This window comes from Entelurus aequoreus, linkage group LG03 (assembly GCF_033978785.1).
Source record: "Entelurus aequoreus isolate RoL-2023_Sb linkage group LG03, RoL_Eaeq_v1.1, whole genome shotgun sequence".
NCBI lineage: Eukaryota > Metazoa > Chordata > Actinopteri > Syngnathiformes > Syngnathidae > Entelurus > Entelurus aequoreus.
The window spans coordinates 38074998-38096863 of NC_084733.1; the positions used below are offsets into that span (position 1 = coordinate 38074998).

A 21866-nucleotide genomic window follows, 5' to 3' on the forward strand; every position below is an offset into this window, starting at 1 on the left:
AACAGGCACTGACAATACCCATATCCACATAGGTTTTATTTGTCAAAAATAAATTTTTCCCTGTCAGTTCGAATACTCATCGACATACAAGCTAACGGGCATATACTTCCCCCATTAGCCTATATGTCGATATGTCATTGACCGAGCTAGCATGCTAAGCATTACACTAGGAGCTAAGCATAATCACACTAAGCATTCGTGGCACGAACATACTAGCTTTGTTAGACAATATCATAGACTGTATTGGACAATATAGTTTGCATACGAAATGTCCATTTCCATTTATTACAAGTAATAAGTAAACGTAAATGCCTTACTTACATATAAAGGAGGAAATTAGCAAGTTTGGCGTCAGATGAAAAAATCTTCTCCGCCTTCAATCGTCTCCATCTTTCAAAGGCATCCCTGATACAAATCCTTGTTTTGTTCCTGGCTTTGTCATGAATAAGTTGAGAATCGTAACGACACCTTTAAGATTTACTAAGGTCTGACATGTTTAGTAACTTTACCAGTGGCAGTAGTTAGACAAAGATGGCGGTGCGTAACTGGCAACCTGGATGTGACACACTCACAGACTTTCTAATTGGTCAAATGGGCGGTGCATCAAATTGAAAACAATAACAAGATTTCGAGGCTGTAAATCTAATTTTGAAATGAGCATATCCGGGCTAAAATACTGCTATCAGTTATAGAGGTATTCGGAAAAAAAACACGATTTATTAAGGCATTTTCACATATCAGGGTCATTTAATGATGATGTGACATGAAATTATTACATATGTAGGGCTGGGCGATATATCGATATACTCGACATATCGCGGGTTTGTCTCTGTGCGATATAGAAAATGACTATATCGTGATATTCGAGTATACGTTCTCACGCAGTTGCTTTTAGCTGCAGGGCATTAAACTGCATGCGTTTCTCACTCTTTCCTGTCTCTCCTTCTCACAGAGACTTAAAACATGCGCACCTTCTTACATACGTCACATACTGTCACGTGAGCAACGTCACACGCTCCCGCGGAGCAGACAGGTAGCGACATGGTAACGTTAGCTGTGATGCTAACAGCTAACGGTGTGGTTTGAGTGGTAATACGAGAGAAAGAAGGTGCAAATCTTGTAACAAATGGAGGAATAATCAATTCCCAAGAAAAACAGCACGGGGTCCATCGTCTGACGGTGGTTTGGCTTCAAGCGGGAATATGTCTTTACATGTCAACATATCCGTTCGGTGCCACACCAACTAAATGCCGAAGCAACTATTTCCACATCAACACCGTAGGACATACACTATTTGATATGCAGCTAATTTTCATGTGACACTTATTGAAATATCTTGTGTGTCATCATGCACAAAAGTGTGCTTTATTTGTTTTAAACTATTGTAGTGGCATTCTGTACAAAAAGTGCACTTTAATTTAGTGTTATTTTGAAATGTCATCTTAGTGACATCATTCACAAATGTGCACTTATAGCTTGTTTTAAAATGTCTCTGACAATCTTGCACTTTCTGTTTTGGAAATGACATGAATGTTTGTACCACTGCTTAATAACTGTTTAATAAATACAGTTTTGCTAAATTGACTTAGTTGTGATTTCCCTCTCTGCATGAAAGTGTAAAATGAGCATATATTAATGCAGTATGAACAAGAATATTTTAATGTAGACACATAGAATCATCATACTGCTGTGATTATATGTATCAAGTGTTCATTCAAGGTTAAGGCAAAATATCAAGATATATATCGTGAATCGCGATATGGCCTAAAAATATCGAGATATTTTAAAAATGCCATATCGCCCAGCCCTATACATATGGCTCCTTTAATTTCTACATTTTAAATCAGGGGTGTCCACATACTTGCCAACCCTCCCGATTTTTCCGGGAAACTCACAAATTTCAGTGCCCCTCCCGAAAATCTACAGGGGCAACCATTCTCCCGAATTTCTCCCGATTTTCACCCGGACAACAATATTAAGGGCTTGCCGTGATGGCACTGCCTTTAGCGTCCTCTGCAACCTGTCGTCGCGTCCGCTTTATCACCAAACAAACAGCGTGCCGGCCCAGTCACATGTTGTTTCTGCAGACACACGTAAGAAACTGCAAGACATACTTGATCAAAAACCATACAGGTCACACTGAGGGTGTCCGTATAAACAACTTTAAGACTGTTACAAATATGCGCCACACTGTAAACCCACACCAAACAAGAATGACAAACACATTTCGAGAGAACATCCGCACCGTAACACAACATAAACACAACAGAACAAATACCCAGAATCCCTTGCAGCCCTAACTCTTCCGGGCTACAATATACACCCCCACTACCACCAAACCTCCCCCCGCCCCAACCCTGCCCACCTCAACCCCGCGCCCCCCCACACCTCAACCCCTGACGACAATGCAATATTAAGTATAAATGATAAAACATTGATTATTAAAAGTCTGTGAAAGTTCACCACCTAACTTGTTTCTTTCCCTGATGACCTCCTTAAAGATTTGTGATCAATCAGAAATAGCAAGTAGCTGAAATGCGCCAAACATGCGAAAGTGTGCAGGGTTGGTTTTGCATATCACCCATCATGCACTGTAATGAACTAATTTATGTGTAATTTTTTATTATATATACATGTTTTATAATGAGGAATCTGTGTTTTAGGTGCGACCGTGTATTGAGTTTGTAGTTTATAATTAGAGATGTCCGATAATATCGGCCTGCCGATATTATCAGCCGATAAATGCTTTAAAAATGTAATATCGGAAATTATCGGTATGGTTTTTTTATTATCGGTATCGTTTCTTTTATTTTTATTTTATTTTTATTTTTTTTATTAAATCAACATAAAAAACAAGATACACTTACAATTAGTGCACCAACCCAAAAAACCTCCCTCCCCCATTTACACTCATTCACACAAAAGGGTTGTTTCTTTCTGTTATTAAAATTCTGGTTCCTACAATATATATCAATATATATCAATACAGTCTGCAAGGGATACAGTCCGTAAGCACACATGATTGTGCGTGCTGCTGGTCCACTAATAGTACTAACCTTTAACAGTTAATTTTACTAATTTTTATTAATTACTGGTTTCTATGTAACTGTTTTTATATTGTTTTACTTTCTTTTTTATTCAAGAAAATGTTTTCAATTTATTTATCTTATTTTATTGATTTTTTTTTAAAAAGACCTTATCTTCACCATACCTGGTTGTCCCAATTAGGCATAATAATGTGTTAATTCCACGACTGTATATATCGGTATCGGTTGATATCAGTATCGGTAATTAAGAGTTGGACAATATCGGAATATCGTATATCGGCAAAAAAGACATTATCGGACATCCCTATTTATAATTATTTTTTACCATGAGTAGGAAAGATTGTTTGGATTGGGTCATATATATTGATGCTGTGTTCACATCACTTTCAGATAAATTTTGTGGTCACTGACCGACGATTCTATCTTCTCCCACCAAAGGGCGGCCATGTCACTCTGAGTGAACTCCCATGGGTCCTCATTTAGGCAAAAACACGCCTCTAGCCAATTTTTTGTGTTAAACTTGTGATTTCTTGTGCAGGCTGCACTTGGCCCGCGGGTCATAGTTTGGACATCACTGTTTTAAACACTTCCTATTGGTCTACGTAACATGTAATGGTTGTTCTTTGGTTAAAATGTTGCATAGATTATATTTTAGGAACCACTTTCAAGACGCTTTCTGACCGTATCTTTAAGATGTACTGTTTTGTGGGCAGTCTTATTTACATGACTCTACTTCGACAGCATCTTCTCCTCGCCATCGTTGTTGTACTTTTTATCGCTTCCATAGCGAGTCTACTGTCAGATTAAGCTCAAACTATGTGTTACTTTCTATTACAAATTACAACAGCAGAGGATGCATGTGCATGTGCAAGCCCGTATACCTCACAACAAGAGGATAGTGGGGAAAAAAATTAGCTGATTGACTACAGCGTCGGACTGCAATGGCGGATCCACGCAAAGCTGTTTGGGTAAATGTATCCCATATATGAATAGTCCGGTGACGTCAACGGTATGAAAAACGTTACCGTTTGTACAAATTCCGAACGGCTCGATTGACGGAAGTATGGAGGAATGCACGATGGTTTTATAAATATCTCCACAATGCCTCCACGGATTGATTTTAAATTTCCAGGACTTATGCAGATCCAAAATACACAACTTAATTACCAATAGGTAAGAAAAGTTGGTTTTGCATAATAAGGCCTCTTCAAGTTAAAAAAAAGAATAAAAACACCAAAAGGCATCTGTGTCTCACCTGTAAATCATACCAAAGACTATAAAAATGGGACCCATTACCTCCCTGCTTGGCACTCAGCATCAAGGGTTGGAATTGGGGGTTAAATCACCAAAAATGATTCCCGGGCGCGGCTACGCTGCTGCCCACTGCTCCCCTTACCTCCCAGGGGGTGATCAAGGGGATGGGTCAAATGCAGAGGACAATCATTGGTACTTTAACTTTAACTTAAAGGTCAGCACACATCACTAGTACATTATTATATGTACTGTGTATGTACATGTATACGGTCTAAAAAAAGCTCACCTGTGTTAAGGCAACTCACCTGCCTTCTAATATTCTTAACATGATGTGGTCACTCCAAATCAACAGAAAAAGCTTGTTTAATTCTCATTGACTAATAGGATTTAAGGCCATTGTTCTAAATGCAGACATTGATACAGTTCAATTTTTTGCATAGTAGTTTAAAAGAAGATATTTTTTGCCAATATGTGATTTAAAGTGATAATATGATAGATTGTGCCATCTGACATTTGTTAGTGTAGTGGGTTTACATGGGTGTATTATCACGTTCTGTAACAAGGGTGCAGCCTGGCTAATACCTCTGATCCACCCCACACCGCTTGCATTAAATCAAATAGATGTGGCCAAGGGCACAGATCCATACCCGGTCCCGTCCCTGCCACCGCGCTGACACTCATCCGTTTCGGCCCTCTCCAACAATCCAAATATATTTCAAACCGCTCATGCATCATGGCACAGTTAATCCCTGCAACTGCCAGACAATGTGAAGGTATGGTGTAGGGGCAGGCATTTAACAAAAGTCAATTTTTGGATGCCTCAGTGCTTGAGGTAACAGTTTAGGTTAAAATACTGCATGAAAAATCTGCCTCTTGTAGCTCTGATGCCTACGATGAGTGAGTCAGATGTTTTGTCACACAAAGCTGGGGTCCAGGGTTTTGTTATCTACCTATCATTCCATTGTTGGCATATTAGACTTTTCAACATGCTGAGATTGAAGCTTTAGCTACACATAAGAACTTTCTAGATTGAACAGACTCATCTGAACCACACCACATTACCAGCAACACACTACTATCCGTGGGAGTAAACAAAACTCAGACTGCTGTCAGTGATAGTTGTCCATCCATTTTTAACTGCGTGTCCCTCTCGGGGTTAGTGATAGTTGTTTTAGCAAGATAGGGTTAAAACCTACTGGTGCTTGTTGACATGTCATAGTCCTTATAAACTCAATGCTTATAGTCCTTATAAACTCAAACTCTCTGGTCTTTCTGGTTGCCAAGACATGGTTGATTCATTTCAGTTGAGTCAGTCACTTCATTTGCTACTGCTGTTTGTTTACCCCCACACTTCCTGAATGCTGATAAGAGATAATTTCCTGGTTTATAAGACTGAAATAAATATAATTGGCTTCTGCATGCTGCAGAGGAGAAAAAAGGAGGTAGTGGTCAATTCTAAGTAACTATGGAAACGGTGCCAAAGGTCATCTGATGTCCACATGTGAAATCTAACATGAGAGAGGGATGGTGTGTATATATATCAGAGAAGGATGACAACTGTTTTAACAGGCTTCCTTTCTCCCAGCCTTTTCTGTAAAAGCGTGTAGGGTAAATGGCAACAGGATTTGGAATTTATATTCCAACCTTTTACTTGTCGTTAAATAAAAACGGAAGGTGATCTACGTGACCCAGAGAAAGTGAAATAAGCAACAATTAGAGACTTTATTGTGGATGAATACATGATAAGAAGAATGTAAGTCAAAGCCTTACAGTGCTTTAAAATGATTGTGCGCACTAACAAATGGTAAAACTGGAAAATGGGTCGTTTATGCTCTACTAGGCCTGGGCGAAATATCGATTTTATCGATGTTCGAGTTTTTTGTTGCAGAAATTTTAAAGAAATAAAAAAAATATTTTTTTTCCCTTCTCGCTCCGGCATGCTTTTTGCCCCTCAAGAACTTCCATAGCTTGCGCCGTCCCCTTACTTCCTTAGCGACACTAGCAAAACATAGTTTATCCTAATGCTAAAGAGATTGAGACGTTTGTTCCAAAAAAAAGTGTTGTCAGTACTTTGGTTTTGCAGCAACAAGTGTGCAACAAATGACTGCACAGGCAAAGTTTATTTTAAAAAAAAAGACAGCAGCACAACAAACTTATTACAGAATCTGAAACCGAAGCCTTCAGCCGAGTGTGGGTTTTGCAACTTATTACGGGCAAACAAGACCATAACAAACAAAGGGCTAAAAAGCAGCGTGCTCTGTGCAAAGAAGCACAATGCACAGAGCTATCACTAAACCGATCGCTCTGCACACCGCCAAGATGTGTGAATCAATGTTTTACTTGATTATTTATTCACATACAATGTAAAATAATATTTTTTTTTACAGAGGTATTTTATTCAAAATAGAAGTTTTAAGTTTGCACTTTATTGATCTCAATGTTGGAGACTACTATTTATTTGCATGCAATGTGCAATGCCACATTTTCGTTAACAGAAGTATCAATACAAAAGTATTGCTTCCCGGAGGAAGCTCTTAATTTAGTTCTCTGAAAATGATTCCATAAAAAGTACAATCTATATCTGGTCTGAAAAGAACAACATTAAGTTATAATTTTGCTAAGAGTAAGATGCAGTGTATGCAGTGTCATTTCAATCTACTGGTTTCTGATAAAATATAAAATAAAAAACTTGTTTTGAATTATCTCTTTCATTTGTATTAAATGGTTACTTTAAAAAGTGTGAGGGAAAAAAAATTGGGAATATCGCAGATCGAATTTTTGGTGAAAAAATCTGAGATTTTATTTTTAGGGCATATTACCCTGAACACCTTTCCTTTCAACAGTCCATATGAAGTAAACATGTATGAGATCAATCTGCCTCTCCAAAGGAATAAAAGCCACATACCCCCATTTTAGCAAGGCTCTCCAGAGACAGGCTCCTATTCATAGAGCCTCTGAATGCTTTAGCTGTTTCCAACCACGCGGTCCTTCACTTGGCAAATAGGACTCCTTGAAAAAAAAAATACCAGTGAGAAAAGATCTATGGCTATAGTCCAGCCTTTGGATCCATGGTCATCTGCTTCGTTACTCGATAGCCAATAAACAGACCCGTTTGTCATCATTTTTGGATCTCCACCTGCATTCACTCATCCATTTCATTCCTCAAACAATGACATGACAGTTAACTTAAATGACGCATTGAATTTTGGGAGACTGCCAGTAGAAGACTTTGTAAATGTCTGCCACAGATTTTTATTCTACTTAAAAGCTTTGAACGGCACCATCAAGTCATTGCATGATTTAAAAGAAAATCCATGAGAAGATAAGGATGCTACGTTTAGATTCAAGTATGATGACATTGTCCTCTTCAAAACATTCTCCAAATGAGTTGTTTGGAATTTGAGACTTTCGTGACGTATTGTGCCTTAGTTAAGTCTGCGGATATCTCCATACATGGTAGAGGTTTACCAGAAGAGCTTTGCCTAAATCCGACATTTTTAATCAGTTGTAGTCAATAAGTTCCTTATTTTTCTCTATCCTATTGTTGTGGGGCAAACTGGCTTGTACGTGCACATGCATGCAAAAAAAATAAGCATATAGTTCTAACTTATATTTGTCAGTAGACGTGATATGAATACTACAAAATGACTGATGGGGAGAAGACACAGTCTAAGGGAGCTTGGCCTGGAGGAGAATACTGGCACGTAAATAAGACGGCCCACCAAACAGCGCATTATGAAGAGACAGTCAGAAAGCAACCTGAAGTTGGTCTGTGAAACAAAATATATGCAAAATGTTAACCAAAGCACTACCATTACATGTTATTAAGACCACAAGAAAGTGTTTTAAATATTAAAAAAAAATAATAATATGACCCCTTTAAATGTTACTGAAGTTTTACAGGTTTGGATAACAAAACACATATTTAACAGCAAATAAAACAATGGCACCTGGTTAAAACTGAGGTTGGGGGTGGGAGAAACCCCCTCCCCCATCCTTATTTATCCAAATAATCACTAAGTTATTTATTTGGTCAATCAAAAGAACTGAGCAGATACAAAAGTCAGTTTTTACAAAAATCCCTTGGGAACATGTAAAAAGGGAGACAAGTCTATACAAATGACAAAAAAGGCACTGACTAGAGCAGGGGTCACCAACGCGGTGCCCGCGGGCACCAGGTAGCCCGTAAGGACCAGATGAGTAGCCCGCCGGTCTGTTCTAAAAATAGCTCAAATAGCAGCACTTACCAGTGAGCTGTCTCTACTGGCACGTAAATAAGACGGCCCACCAAACAGCGCATTATGAAGAGACAGTCAGAAAGCAACTTGAAGTTGGTCTGTGAAACAAAATATATGCAAAATGTTAACCAAAGCACTACCATTACATGTTATTAAGACCACAAGAAAGTGTTTTAAATATAAAAAAAAATCATAATATGACCCCTTTAAATGTTACTGAAGTTTTACAGGTTTGGATAACAAAACACATATTTAACAGCAAATAAAACAATGGCACCTGGTTAAAACTGAGGTTGGGGGTGGGAGAAACCCCCTCCCCCATCCTTATTTATCCAAATAACCACTTAGTTATTTATTTGGTCAATCAAAAGAACTGAGCAGATACAAAAGTCAGTTTTTACAAAAATCCCTTGGGAACATGTAAAAAGGGAGGCAAGTCTATACAAATGACAAAAAAGTCACTGACTAGAGCAGGGGTCACCAACGCGGTGCCCGCGGGCACCAGGTAGCCCGTAAGGACCAGATGAGTAGCCCGCCGGTCTGTTCTAAAAATAGCTCAAATAGCAGCACTTACCAGTGAGCTGTCTCTATTTTTTAAATTGTATTTATTTACTAGCAAGCTGGTCTCGCTTTGCCCGACATTTTTTAATTCTAAGAGAGACAAAACACAAATAGAATTTGAAAATCCAAGAAAATATTTTAAAGACTTGGTCTTCACTTGTTTAAATAAATTCATTAATTTTTATACTTTGCTTTTTATAACTTTCAGAAAGACAATTTTAGAGAAAAAATACAACCTTAAAAATGATTTTAGGATTTTTAAACACATATACCTTTTTACCTTTTAAAATCATTCCTCTTCTTTCCTGACAATTTAAATCAATGTTCAAGTGAATTTATTTTTTTATTGTAAAGAATAATAAATATATTTCAATTTAATTCTTCATTTTAGCTTCTGTTTTTTCGACGAAGAATATTTGTGAAATATTTCTTCAAACTCATTATGATTAAAATTCAAAAAAAATATTCTGGCAAATCTAGAAAATCTGTAGAATCAAATTTACATCTTATTTCAAAGTCTTTTGAATTTCTTTTAAAATTTTTGTTCTGGAAAATCTAGAAGAAATAATGATTTGTCTTTGTTAGAAATATAGCTTGGTCCAATTTGTTATATATTCTAACAAAGTGCAGATTGGATTTTAACCTATTCAAAACATGTCATCAAAATTCTAAAATAAATCTTAATCAGGAAAAATTACAAATGATGTTCCATAAATTCTTTTTTTAAGTTTTTCTCTTCTTTTTTTCGGTTGAATTTTGAATTTTAAAGAGTCGAAATTGAAGATAAACTATGTTTCAAAATTGAATTGTAATTTTTTTCGTGTTTTCTCCTCTTTTAAACCGTTCAATTAAGTGTAAATATCATTAATTATTATTAATAACATAGAGTTAAAGGTAAATTGAGCAAATTGGCTATTTCTGGCAATTTATTTAAGTGTGTATCAAACTGGTAGTCCTTCGCATTAATCAGTACCCAAGAAGTAGCTCTTGGTTTCAAAAAGGTTGGTGACCCCTGGACTAGAGGAATAGAATTCAATATCTAAATACAGCAACCCATATTAGTTTAATGAGGCAATTCTAGCAGCCAAATGTCATATACGCAACAGGAAATACAAGTCTCATTAACAAAACTGCAAACCTCTTTTACCTTAACTTTTCACTAGCCAGGTTGGGAGGCCGAGACTTACTCTGCAGCAATAGCTAAAACACACCCACAACAGCCTGGCACAATCTCTAAATGTGTGCCACATCAACACCCATGTCTCCATCATAGTACCCATTTGAAATTATTAATTGGAGGGGAGTGTGTTTTTGACCGTGCTAGTACCTTTTATCGCGTTTCTGAAAAGCCTGTGGAATCTCCTCCTTCTGAAAAGATAAACAGAATTTTTGAGGATAATTGAAAGGTGTAGGCCTCGAAAACGCGAACTCAGCCACCTCTGCTACCACTAGGGGTTGCTGGGAGAAGGGCCCCTCAGCAGTGATGGGGCTCAGTCTCTGCGAGCCAGATGGGCCTCAAGGGAAAAGACGGTCCAGAGAGCGGGGGACTCTCACGAATGTCAGGAAAGTTTCCCACAATCTAACACACAAACAGATTCACACAGGGCAGCAAAACAGACTAAGTAGAAGGAAAGGAAAGGGAGGGAAGGGTAGGAATGAGGAAGATGTGGTACTTAACAATAACAGAGGCCAAGAGGGTTCATGCTCAGCAATGTTGCTTGTGAGGAGGCCCGTAGAAACTTACTAAGCTAACACTGTTATGTTTATAAACGTATGCTGTTTTACAGTTCACATCCACAATACCCACAAATAATAAGAAAAGTGTGTTTGTCTATGAATGTTCCCAGTCATCCAGGTCATTGTCATCTCAGGGCAATCAATCGATTGCAACTGGACTGTTTTGTTTGTCTTCCGTCGCTCATCCAAGTAGACTTCATCAGTTCGTGTTCATAGACTTAGATTGGTTAAATGTAGTCTAGCGGCTGGTGCCAAAACCCCACATGTTTATACTCCAAAAAAACAGGAGGGTGTGCCCGGGCAAGGATGGCTTCGCCCTGTCGTAGTGAGAAAAACAACTGTTTTGATGCAAACGAGCAATCCTACTGTCCAAAGCCAACGACAGTTGTTGAGGTGTAATTTCTCCTCGTTGGCATTGAGGTATTGTCTGGCAGAAGGATCACTGTGGATCGACTACTACCAGTCCAAAATAGTCGGAATACCCCGCGTAAGCATTCCATTCAGTTATAAGTCATAAGATTGTTTCTTTTTACAAGCCGTCTTTTATTGAGTTTCATTTATGAAGGGTACATATCTCAGGCCAGAGCTTATCCTTTTGTCTCCACTCTCCACTTCGACTGATGTTCTTCTATAGTATTCTACTTACTTCTTGAGAAAAAATGTGATATGCATGCTTCCTTTCCAGTGGGTCAACAAAAGTCTTCCAACTTCCTTATATAGAAGAAACCCCTGAAAGCTGGATATTATAAATAAGAAGCAGGAATGCAGAAAGACAAGAAATAAACATTGCAGCTGCTCTGTTATCTCTACCCAGCTGTGCACTTTAGAGGCCAGTCCTTCAAAATGATGTCACACAGGCACACAGTGTTAGTGATAAAATAGGGTTCCTATAATTTGACAGAGAGTAAACACACTAAATGTAGGCTGTACGTTATAGGTCACTTGCTATCCCAACTGCCAAATGAAATTAATGCTGAATGGCACAGTTCTAAAATTAACAGTAGCTTAGTTGTAACTTCCCAAATGTAAACAGATAATTTGGCTTCATTATTTAGGCAGGTCCACCTCAAAGTGGGAGAACGGATTGTAACTTTCTGACTTCTCACACAACTTTGGGCAAATTAACTTCTAAATATAGACACGAGCCTCTCACTAAAATGTTTAGGAGCATGACATCTTAAAATGCTGTTGGTTTTAGTTGACCTCAAGATAATATAGGATTGTTGGTTTTGAGTATTGAGAAGCACAAGGCCAGGTCCATCTTGATAAGCTCAGTTCAGTGGCAAAGCGAATTTTAGATGCAGAGTTGAAGGGGAACCTGTTGGCAAGAGAAGACTGTTGGGTTGACGCTATGGAGGTTTGTTAAATGGTTCCACATGTGCTCCAGATCCCAAGTGAAAGAACTGCTTTGTGCTCAGCGAAGTAACACACGCAGGTCCCGAATAGAACACCTCCTCATTACCCGTCCTTCACCCAGTCTGTCCCCTTCCCTTTACTGACAAAACCAACGTGGTGTTTTCTCTGTAACTCAGGGTAATATTAGCTCAGTATGAGGGGCAGTGGCAGACGGTTGGGATGTCCTATTCTCAACCTTCCCCCTGCAGCCTATAGATGGAATCTAATTGCCTGTGACTCCATGGAGACATGGGACATCAACAACAAATGCAACAAGAATAGTGGGGGTTTAAAGTGGGAAATGCACTTTTTTTGGCATTTTGCCTATCGTTCACAATCCTAATGAGAGAGATGACAATGGATGTTATTTTTTACTTTTTATGCATTCTAAATAATAAAAAAATGCAATCAAAAGTCCGCTTACAATGGAGCCTATGGGAGCGACTCAAGTCTGCCTATAAAGCAGTAAGTATATATGTAATGTAGCAAAGAGCACATTTATAATAACATGTAATATTTACATATTTTGACCATTTTAAGCATACCCTCTGCATTAATTTAAAAAACGCATCACAACATTTTTTTTTTTTTTTCTTCGTCACTGATTAGTACTCACTGCAGACTTCATGAGAGCCAACAAACATAATAAAACATCACTCATTGTGCAATGTCTGCTGTCATTAAGATGCCACCTGTTGGGATGTTAATTTATTACCATTTAGATGAAGAATGTCTCATAATTCTCACGAAGAAACGGGGGGCGGGACCAAGCGTCGTTCTCGCCGTTTCCGGGTCCTAATTGGTTGTCAAAGTGTACCAACTTGTTGGAGTATGTCCTCAGCCATCTACTTTAGAGGCCTAATTTCTGATCTACAATAAACTTCCAGGGAGCAAGGAAGTGAGGAAACACATCACCAGTCGATCATGTCAACATTGGCACGTAAGCGCTATAAATAGTGTGTCTGCGTCAGCAAGCGCTTATAATAACAATATCACTAATAGTTGGTTAATATTCAAGTCACGAAAATTGAGTATTTTGCCGCTTTTTGGATGTTTTTTTTATTGGGTTTTATGGGCGGAATAGAGGACCACACATTGGCTTCACTGTAAGCAGACTGAGCTGAGGTTGGACATGGGAGGGTGTGGTCACTTCAAGTAGGAAGCAGAGGTGACTGAGGACTTTTTTTCAATGACGCTTGTCACATCTCCTTATTTATTATATTTCCTTTATAAAGTTTGATATTGAATTCCGATGTATTTCTGTTGTCTAGCCCAATAGATGAGAATTGAACAAAAAGACATCAGGCACGAATAGAGTCCTGTGGTTTTCCTACCAGCAGAATACTTACATTGTGGGTGCCCAGCAAATCTATTTCATAACAAAACCACTGATTTTAAGTTATTTCCAAACTCAATTATCTCTGGTGAAAGGGCAAATAACTATCCAAGATATAAGAGGAGAATATTAAGTGTGCACCTGTTCCCAAAGTGTTTAGGTCTAGAGACTGTGAATCCTTGCAAACTTAATCTAAAATGCAACTTCTCCTGCTGCCTATGCTGTAGGGTCAGGAAAAATCATGGTGAAACCAAGACCTAAATTGCCTCTAATTTATACCAGAGGTGGAAACATGCAAGTATAATCAGAGTATAGGCGGTAAGCTACTGTTTCCAAGAACACGGCACTGACTGTAATGTGAAAATGTGTAGCTTACAATAAATGACCATAAATGACAAAGACCAGAACTCAATGTGTTTGGTTTATGATAAAAATAGCTTTGATTAATGAGTATTTGAATTGACCACATGGCCTGGAACTCTCCTTTCTGTACATCTGGAATAAAAGGAGTGCACCCAGTGGTAATGAGAAGAACTAAATCTATGAGGGCAGATTGAGGGGCACGAAAGAAGAGAAAAATAAATGGTGGAAAGGATTTATTGCTATGTTTTGTTATAGATTACAATGTAAAAGGCATATGTTAGGATCATTTAACTTCACAGCTGGTTAAGTAACGAGCTCAGCTGATGCCCAGAGCCGTCGCCGTATCGAAAATTCCTGCCATGCAGCACTTCCTCTATAACTCAGGTATGTCCCAGCAGACAACAGTCACTCTAGTGTCTAGAAGAATCAGACCAGAAACTATTCTAGCCACCCATAAACAAGCCCTGCACACAGATGCCTTTCGTTCAATATTTTGCATAGAAAATTAAGAAAATAAAGTTCAGTTCATTTTTAAATGATCTAAGATACATTAAGGCAGGCTGTATTCTGTGTTTATTCCAGTGTCCTCGATAACTCTAGTTAGCTTGAAAGAGGCTGATAGTAAGACAGTTTCCCCCAAATTTACAGCGATACATTTCCCTTTTCTTGTAGGTTAGAGCATCATCAATGAACTACCGGTACCTGTAACATAACATATTCCTGTTTTCTTTACTGACTGATTTTTACTGATTATCATGTTAAACCCCTTAAAATATAATAACGTAAGCCTCTGACATTTATAAATGTTACATAGATTTTTTCTTGCAAACATCTGTACAGTGTGGTCTGCAGAGTGGCGCTTACAGTTTGACAGCTGGATGCCGAGAATACAGAAAGAAGTGCACTTACATGCTACATGGAGCCAGGTCTAGGGTTGCCTTGTGCTACAAAAATAAAGCTGTGGACAAACCGGTTTCCCCTTTTTTTCCATGTACTGTACTCATAAAGCTTAAATCAGGCCATTGGGGCGGGTTAGGGTTGGACAGAAGGTCATATCCACCACCTCTGACTAAGGACTAGGAGAAGAGGGCTTTAGGGGACATTGAGGGGGATCACTTAACAGACACAACATGCGGTGTCTGGAATAGGATTACGCACAAACAACTAATTACTCCCAGACTTTTTTCTTCGCCCGTGTGCCAGAAACTCTGCAGTAAGCATGCAAGCCGCCTGCCTCGCCACCACAGACAGGGAGAGCAGGCTGAAAAAATGATTAGCAAGAGATCATATGCATATACTGTGCCTAGTACTATGCTGATGATTTTTATGATGATAGAATCTGTACAATCTGTAGCACACACTAGGCCTATATGTGAATTTACCTAAATCGTCACAATCTTCATTGCCTCAGATGTAACGAGCACATACTGTAATCAAGGATTTGTTCTTGGTAACAACACACTGCAACAAAATTAGTGTGTGCACATATGTTCAGCATATTTTGCTAGGTTTAGTTCAAGCCCTCTCTAAACTGCAGTTTCACCTAGAGGTCCTTTTCGGTGGTCAAAAATGCAAAGCTTTAATTTGGCCTTCTTTGAAAACAAGCCCTGTACATAGTTTGTGTTGCATATGGCACAAAGGTTTTTGTGTTTACATTTTGTTAAAGATGTAAAGGTGATTGAAATAACCAATGCTGCACCAACAGCCTTATTTCCATTAACCAATAAATACTGTATCGTTCAAGTCGTTACGCATTTTTCAGTTTTTCCATTGCAAAAAAATAATAGATAAAAATCTATGCCACATTATACCAAATTTGTAGCTGCCTTTTGTGGGTTACCAGTAAAGAAGTGTGTCGTGATACTCTTGAAACGTCATTTCCCTGAGTGTGGAACCCTAAGAAAACAAGAAACGACATGTATATAAATTGTGTGGCTTGTTTACAGACAGTGTCGCATGTTTATTTCTTTATTTATTTATATGGTATGATGTCACACTCCTGCAGCCTACATTCCTCATACAGGAGGAATCACAAACATGTTAACGATGTATGTGATGAACGAAACTGATGTTGGTCGCTTGGTGAAAACACTGTTTTCCCAGTATCACATTGTTGGCTAAATTCCCTTTACGGTAACAAAAGGAAGGCACAAGACATACTGCAATCGGTATTGGTCAATTGTACATCTTCACGTCAGGAATGGAATTGAGCACCAAAACACATTTCTTGAACACTACTTGATAATGTCCTTGATTGTCGCTCTTTTTTATCGCTCTTTTTATTATTTGTTCCTGGTGAATTTGTTGGTGGATTACACTGTTCCATGCTGTTACAATCCGACCTGCACATCAAGGTGGAAGTGCAAACCTCATTTGGGCATGATTACATTCCAAATCATATGGTGTCACACTAAACTGAATAGCACCACTTTATAGAAATGTGGGAGAACACTGACCCTGCACCCACCTTCCCTCTTAAAATAACCCTTTTTCAATCCTGCTAACATATGCCACCTCTTTGAGCTGAGCAAGACTTCCAAGTCATTATTCTCCCCTCAGAAATGTGCACAGAACAAACATATCTAATGTATCCTCTTCAGTCAGCAAGGGTACAGCCAGAAGCAGCCCACATCAGCCAAATAGCATTGTTACTCTTGGATCAGACCTATTTTTCTTTCCTCCCTCCCTTCAGAAACGCGCAGGTAGCTGGAAGAGGATTGCATTCTCTAATCAAAACATTGGACCGAAAAATGCACCAAACTGATACAACAGATGCTCCATTTAAACTGGAGGATAACCTCCCTGTTTCATAAATAGAATTGTACAAGTTTAAAGCGTCAAATGCTTGGAGTGTGGAATGTAGGTGTAGTCAGGGACATGCAAACGGATGGCTTTTCAATAAATCCATCCATCATTGACGTCCATTAACATAAGCCTGCGGGCTTCAGTGGGTTGCCTATTGATGCCTATAAAGAACAGTGTAAAAACAGTAGCATTGTATTGTCAGATCACCTACTCTCAAATAATTAGTGTGTTAGAATGTTTAACAGCCGAAACATTACCTATTGTTAACCTTTGAAGATAATCCGGAGCATACACGATAATCACAAGAAGCACAGTCTTGATCCAGTAGGTGGAATGTGGCAGATGCTAAGTGCAAAGCTGTGTGTGTAAGGATGAGGAGGAGGAGAAGGGGACAACTGTGTGCTTGGCATGGTGCTCTGCTTGTAAAGCCTGGTCAGCTGAGCAAGAGGACATATTGCCGCATCACTGCCAGATGTTCAATCGGATTAAATAGCTCTTGATGCCTTCCTATCCTCTATGACTTACAATTTGAGATTTGAGCCCTATGGTGGCTACCAAGTAGGAATACATCTACCATTGCTATCATGTTATTTTTGGAACCATATAAAGCAGAAACTAAGCGACTCAGAGACCTCTCTTCCAGCACCATCTAGATTCATTCTGTGACGGATTAAGACAGAGATACGGTTTTACATTGCATTATGTACGCCTGCACAATCTAACGAGATCCAGTATATGGCAGCTGTAGCATACATTTCTAATCATCCATCAAGTTTTCTACTGCTTATCCTTTTTAGAGTCACAGGGAACTCAAGCCTATCTCCGCTGACTTCCAGACAAATGACAGACTCCAACCTGGACTGGTTGCCAGTAAAACACTTGGCAAAGGAACCATTCACACTGTAACTGGACGGAAGTCAGACATGTCATCAGAGACAGATTACAAATTACAATTTCAAAATAGTACTCACTTTAAATCAATACAAAATATTGCAAACTGCAGCCACAATAACAAGCATCGTTGAGTTACAAGTCTGTCTCTTGACTGTCAAACAAAACTGAGCATCATCGGTCTAAATGGATACATAGCTTGTATTAGGCTTCAATAATATATGTTCAGTTTTTTATACTATGATCAGTTTTAAGTATAACACATGTAGGGGCAGCACGGTGGACCAGGGGTTACTGCGCCTGCCTCACAATACAAAGGTCCTGGGTTTGATCCTGGGCTTGGGATCTTTCTGAGTGGAGTTTGCATGTTCTCCTTGTGACTGCATGGGTTCCCTCCGGGTACTCCGGCTTCCTCCCACCTCCAAAGACATGCACCTGGGGATAGGTTCATTGGCAACACTAAATTGGCCATAGAGGGTGAATGTTGTCTGTCTATCTGTGTTGGCCCTGCGATGAGGCGGCGACTTGTCCAGGGTGTACCTCGCCTTCCACCCGAATGCAGCTGAGATAGGCTCCAGCGACCCCGAACGGGACAAGCGGTAAAAAATGGATGGATGGATACATGTAGGTTGTTTTTTTAACCACAGCTACCTAAACATGTCTGAAATTAAAACATAATGAACCTATAGTCAAGCACCAGTCTCTTTAAACTGTACAAGCATTGTACAGCGAATTTAATGTATTAAAAAAGCTACATGAAAATATGTTGGAAGTAATTTTTTTAACACTTTACTCAACTTTCACTGCTGAATATTGTATTTTCTTACGTGGATTTATGTGCCGTTAAAGAGGGGATACAGCGCCCTCTATGGGCACACGAGGGAACCTGTCGAGTATAATGTTGGTGTCATTATATGTATTGTAAAAGCATTTTATTACAGAAATGAGAAAGCTTTGGTGGCATGGCGACTGAGAAAACAAGTGTTCAAACAAGGCAACATAGGTAGCGATAACAAACAAACGATGCTAACGTCCTTCACATCAAAGACAGCAGTCGTTTGGAAACACAATGGCGTACTCCGGGTTACAAAATGCTAAAAGTGTAACGAAATGACGCATTCCCACGTAGTAAATGCCCACGAAGGTGTACCACCTGCACGCCGATAGCTGCCTCCCAACTGATGGGAGCAAAGCCATGGGGGTGTGAGCGCCACGTTCATATTGTCAAAATGGTTGCTTACCGTCTCGGCACTTTACTGAGAAACCCCGTAGTGTGTGATGATAATAATCCCTTGTTTGTTGTCAGAGGACAAACGTGCTGCGGGAGAGCGGCGTGGATGTTCTGCGTGGACTGAGCTGCCTCATTCAGCTGACTGCTAGTGGACGGCGAGGGACTGTCAGGTCCGTCCACACATGCGCACCACGCCTCCATTCTTAAAGCTACCGCACTGTGGAGATGCTTGTGTGTTGACAATCACTGCTTGGATAGGACTAGCAGTCATTTTCTTCATTTCATTTGATATAGAAACTTGTTTATAGAATTGATGTGATGGCGTATTCAACAACCAAAAATGTTTCACAAAAACAGATAACATTTCTAGCCTCCATGTTCTGCTCCCCTATAGTCCTCATTTGGGTCATGGGTGAGTTGGAGCAGGTGAGAGGCAGTTATATACCCTGGATATTAGAGGTTGGAATCTTTGGGTTCCTCACAATTTGATTCGATTTCGATTTTTGGGGTGACGATTCGATTCAGAACAGATTCTTGATCCAAGACGGACGATTCTTGTAAAATATGATTTGATCAACTGTGGTAGGTGCACCATTGGTGGTATGCAGGCTCCATTAAGTGGCACGCCAAAGAATCACTTGATGAAAGTAGTGATGTGTTATCTAATATTCAAACACAGTGTTACTGTTCAAACTGTATGTAATGTTACAGTGGCCAAAATATTAAATATCATTGTTAAAACATCTGCCTTGTTTTTAATGAATACTTGGGCCCATTACGCTGTTGTATTTTAATGTTAGTCATTATAGTGGTAGTTGGAGAGCCAAGTTCTTTCTGATGTGGTACTTGGCAAGAAAGTTTGAGAACCAATGGTCTATAGGGGAAGCATGGTGGACCAGGGGTTAGTGCTTCTGACTCACAATACGAAGGTCCTGGGTTCGATCCTGCGCTCGGGATCTTTCTGTGTGGAGTTTGCATGTTCTCCGCGTGACTGCGTGGGTTCCCTCCAGGTACTCCGGCTTCCTCCCACCTTAAAAGACATGCACCTGAGGATAGGTTGATTGGCAAAACTAAATTGGCCCTAGTGTGTGAATGTTGTCTGTCTATCTGTGTTGGCCCTGCGATGAGGTGGCGACTTGTTCAGGGTGTACCCCGCCTTTCACCCGAATGCAGCTGAGATAGGCTCCAGCACCCCCGCGACTCCGAAAGGGACAAGAGGTAGAAAATGGATAGATGGTCCATAGATTATAATAATACCTTTTTAAAACAGGTCACAAGCTCCTCTTGGCTGTTGACATACGAACATGCAGTGTTGGCTTAAAAAACAATTTTTTAAAAATGTATTTTAAACATTTTATTTACAAAAATCACACATTGTTAATCAAACTGATTAAAGAAAATAGAGTAACCCCAACTCCAACCCATTCCCAGCCTTAAAAAATTTAGGATAGACATTTACAAAGTAATTTCAAACACATAGAAATATAATACTTATTAAATACAACACAAAAAAAGGAAAAACAAAAATTAATTAAGGTAACAGTTTAAATCAAGATAATATGAATATTAGTTATTTCATGTTTTTATCCAAAAATTGATTCTAAAAAAAAATATAGCAAACAATTACAAATCGATTTAGAATTGGATTAAATAAAAATCGCGATTTAGTTTTGTTTCGATATTTTTGAGCACCCCTACCTGATACTGTCATTTTTGGTGGGTTTGCTTAAGGTTTAAAAAAAAAAGGGAAATTCATATTTTATATTATTGTATTCCGTTCTATTCTATTTGATATATAGAATGGCAAAACTGTTGTTAAATCAATTGACCGACTGTTCTCTGATGCTTACCAGTGCAGCAAGGAACGTGGGTCCGAGCCCGAATCTAGGCATATCTTAGATTTTTTTTTTTTAAATTAAAATTAAACCCCTTATTTTTCCCAGGAAATGTACCATATATTAAAATGTAAACGTTGACAGGTAATGCTCACTAAACAGGACACACATCAGTAAATAGTCAGACGAGGCTTTAAGGGTTTTTCCTGTTTTGGTTAGGAAATGTTACATCCGTAGCGACGTAATGTTTTCAGCGGCCCTAACTTTGTGGTTAATTTTGCTTCAAATATCGTCGGGGGATTTGACAAACATTTTTATTGCTTGTCTGTCTGATGCTGCGTGTCAGAGGAGACATACTGTCGGCACAGCACAACATGTAAAGGAAGGAGTGGGGTGGAGGGCAACTTGTGATTGGTATCTTTTACTACACAGCACCATCTTAGTTCAGCAGTCTAACACATCCCGGAACAAAGCTCTTCCTCGGTCTGGTAGTCCTACTCTGGATGCTGTGCAGACTCCTACCTGAGGGGAGGGGATCAAAGAAAGAGTGTGCCGGGTGGGTGGAATCCTTGGTGATGCAGAGAGCTCTCTTTCTGCATCTTCTGATTTTGATGTCTTCAGACAATTTATATTCTCATTGTTACATCAAAGGTGGTAAAATAGAACAAGTATGTGACCCGGACAACATCATGTTTTTTTGGACGCTTGTCTTTCATCCAACATTGTATACTTCACAGATCTCATCCAACTGAGGCATTTTTTGGTCTAAACCAGGGGTGTCAAACTCATTTTAGATCGGGGGCCACATGGAGAAAAATCTACTCCCAAGTGGGCCGGACTGGTAAAATCACGGCACGATAACTTAAAAATAAAGACAACTTCAGATTGTTTTCTTTGTTTAAAAATAGAACAAGCACATTCTGAAAATGTACAAATCATAATGTTGTTGGGGTTTGTTTACACTTACATGTTGCGGTTAATTGTATTCTACCTTTATTAGTCGTTATTAATACTTTCTCAATAAATTATGTGATAATGTTCATCAGTCAGCTCATTGGTGTTCATTTTCAATGTATCAAGATAAAAAAAATTATACCAAAATCAAATTACAGGATGTTATTTATGTAGTTTGCTAATTTTCCTCGACTGGTGCACTAACATCATGTGGTTTAT

The 21866-nt window shown here is 39.0% G+C and overlaps 1 protein-coding gene across 4 annotated transcripts in view; it reads right to left on the reverse strand.

Moving 5' to 3' along the window:
• The window catches only part of LOC133646430 (disheveled-associated activator of morphogenesis 2-like), a 178961-nt gene extending 159922 nt beyond the window's left edge, over positions 1-19039 (reverse strand). For 2 of the 4 annotated variants that reach the window (XM_062041772.1, XM_062041765.1), the window contains exon 1: positions 18869-19039. The gene's annotated coding sequence lies outside the window, so the exon portion shown is untranslated. Of the gene's footprint in view, positions 1-7206; positions 7311-8548; positions 8638-10427; positions 10469-18868 lie in introns of all 4 variants that reach the window. The other 2 variants (XM_062041766.1, XM_062041770.1) reach the window with 2 other exon arrangements.
• Positions 19040-21866: the final 2827 nt, after the last annotated feature.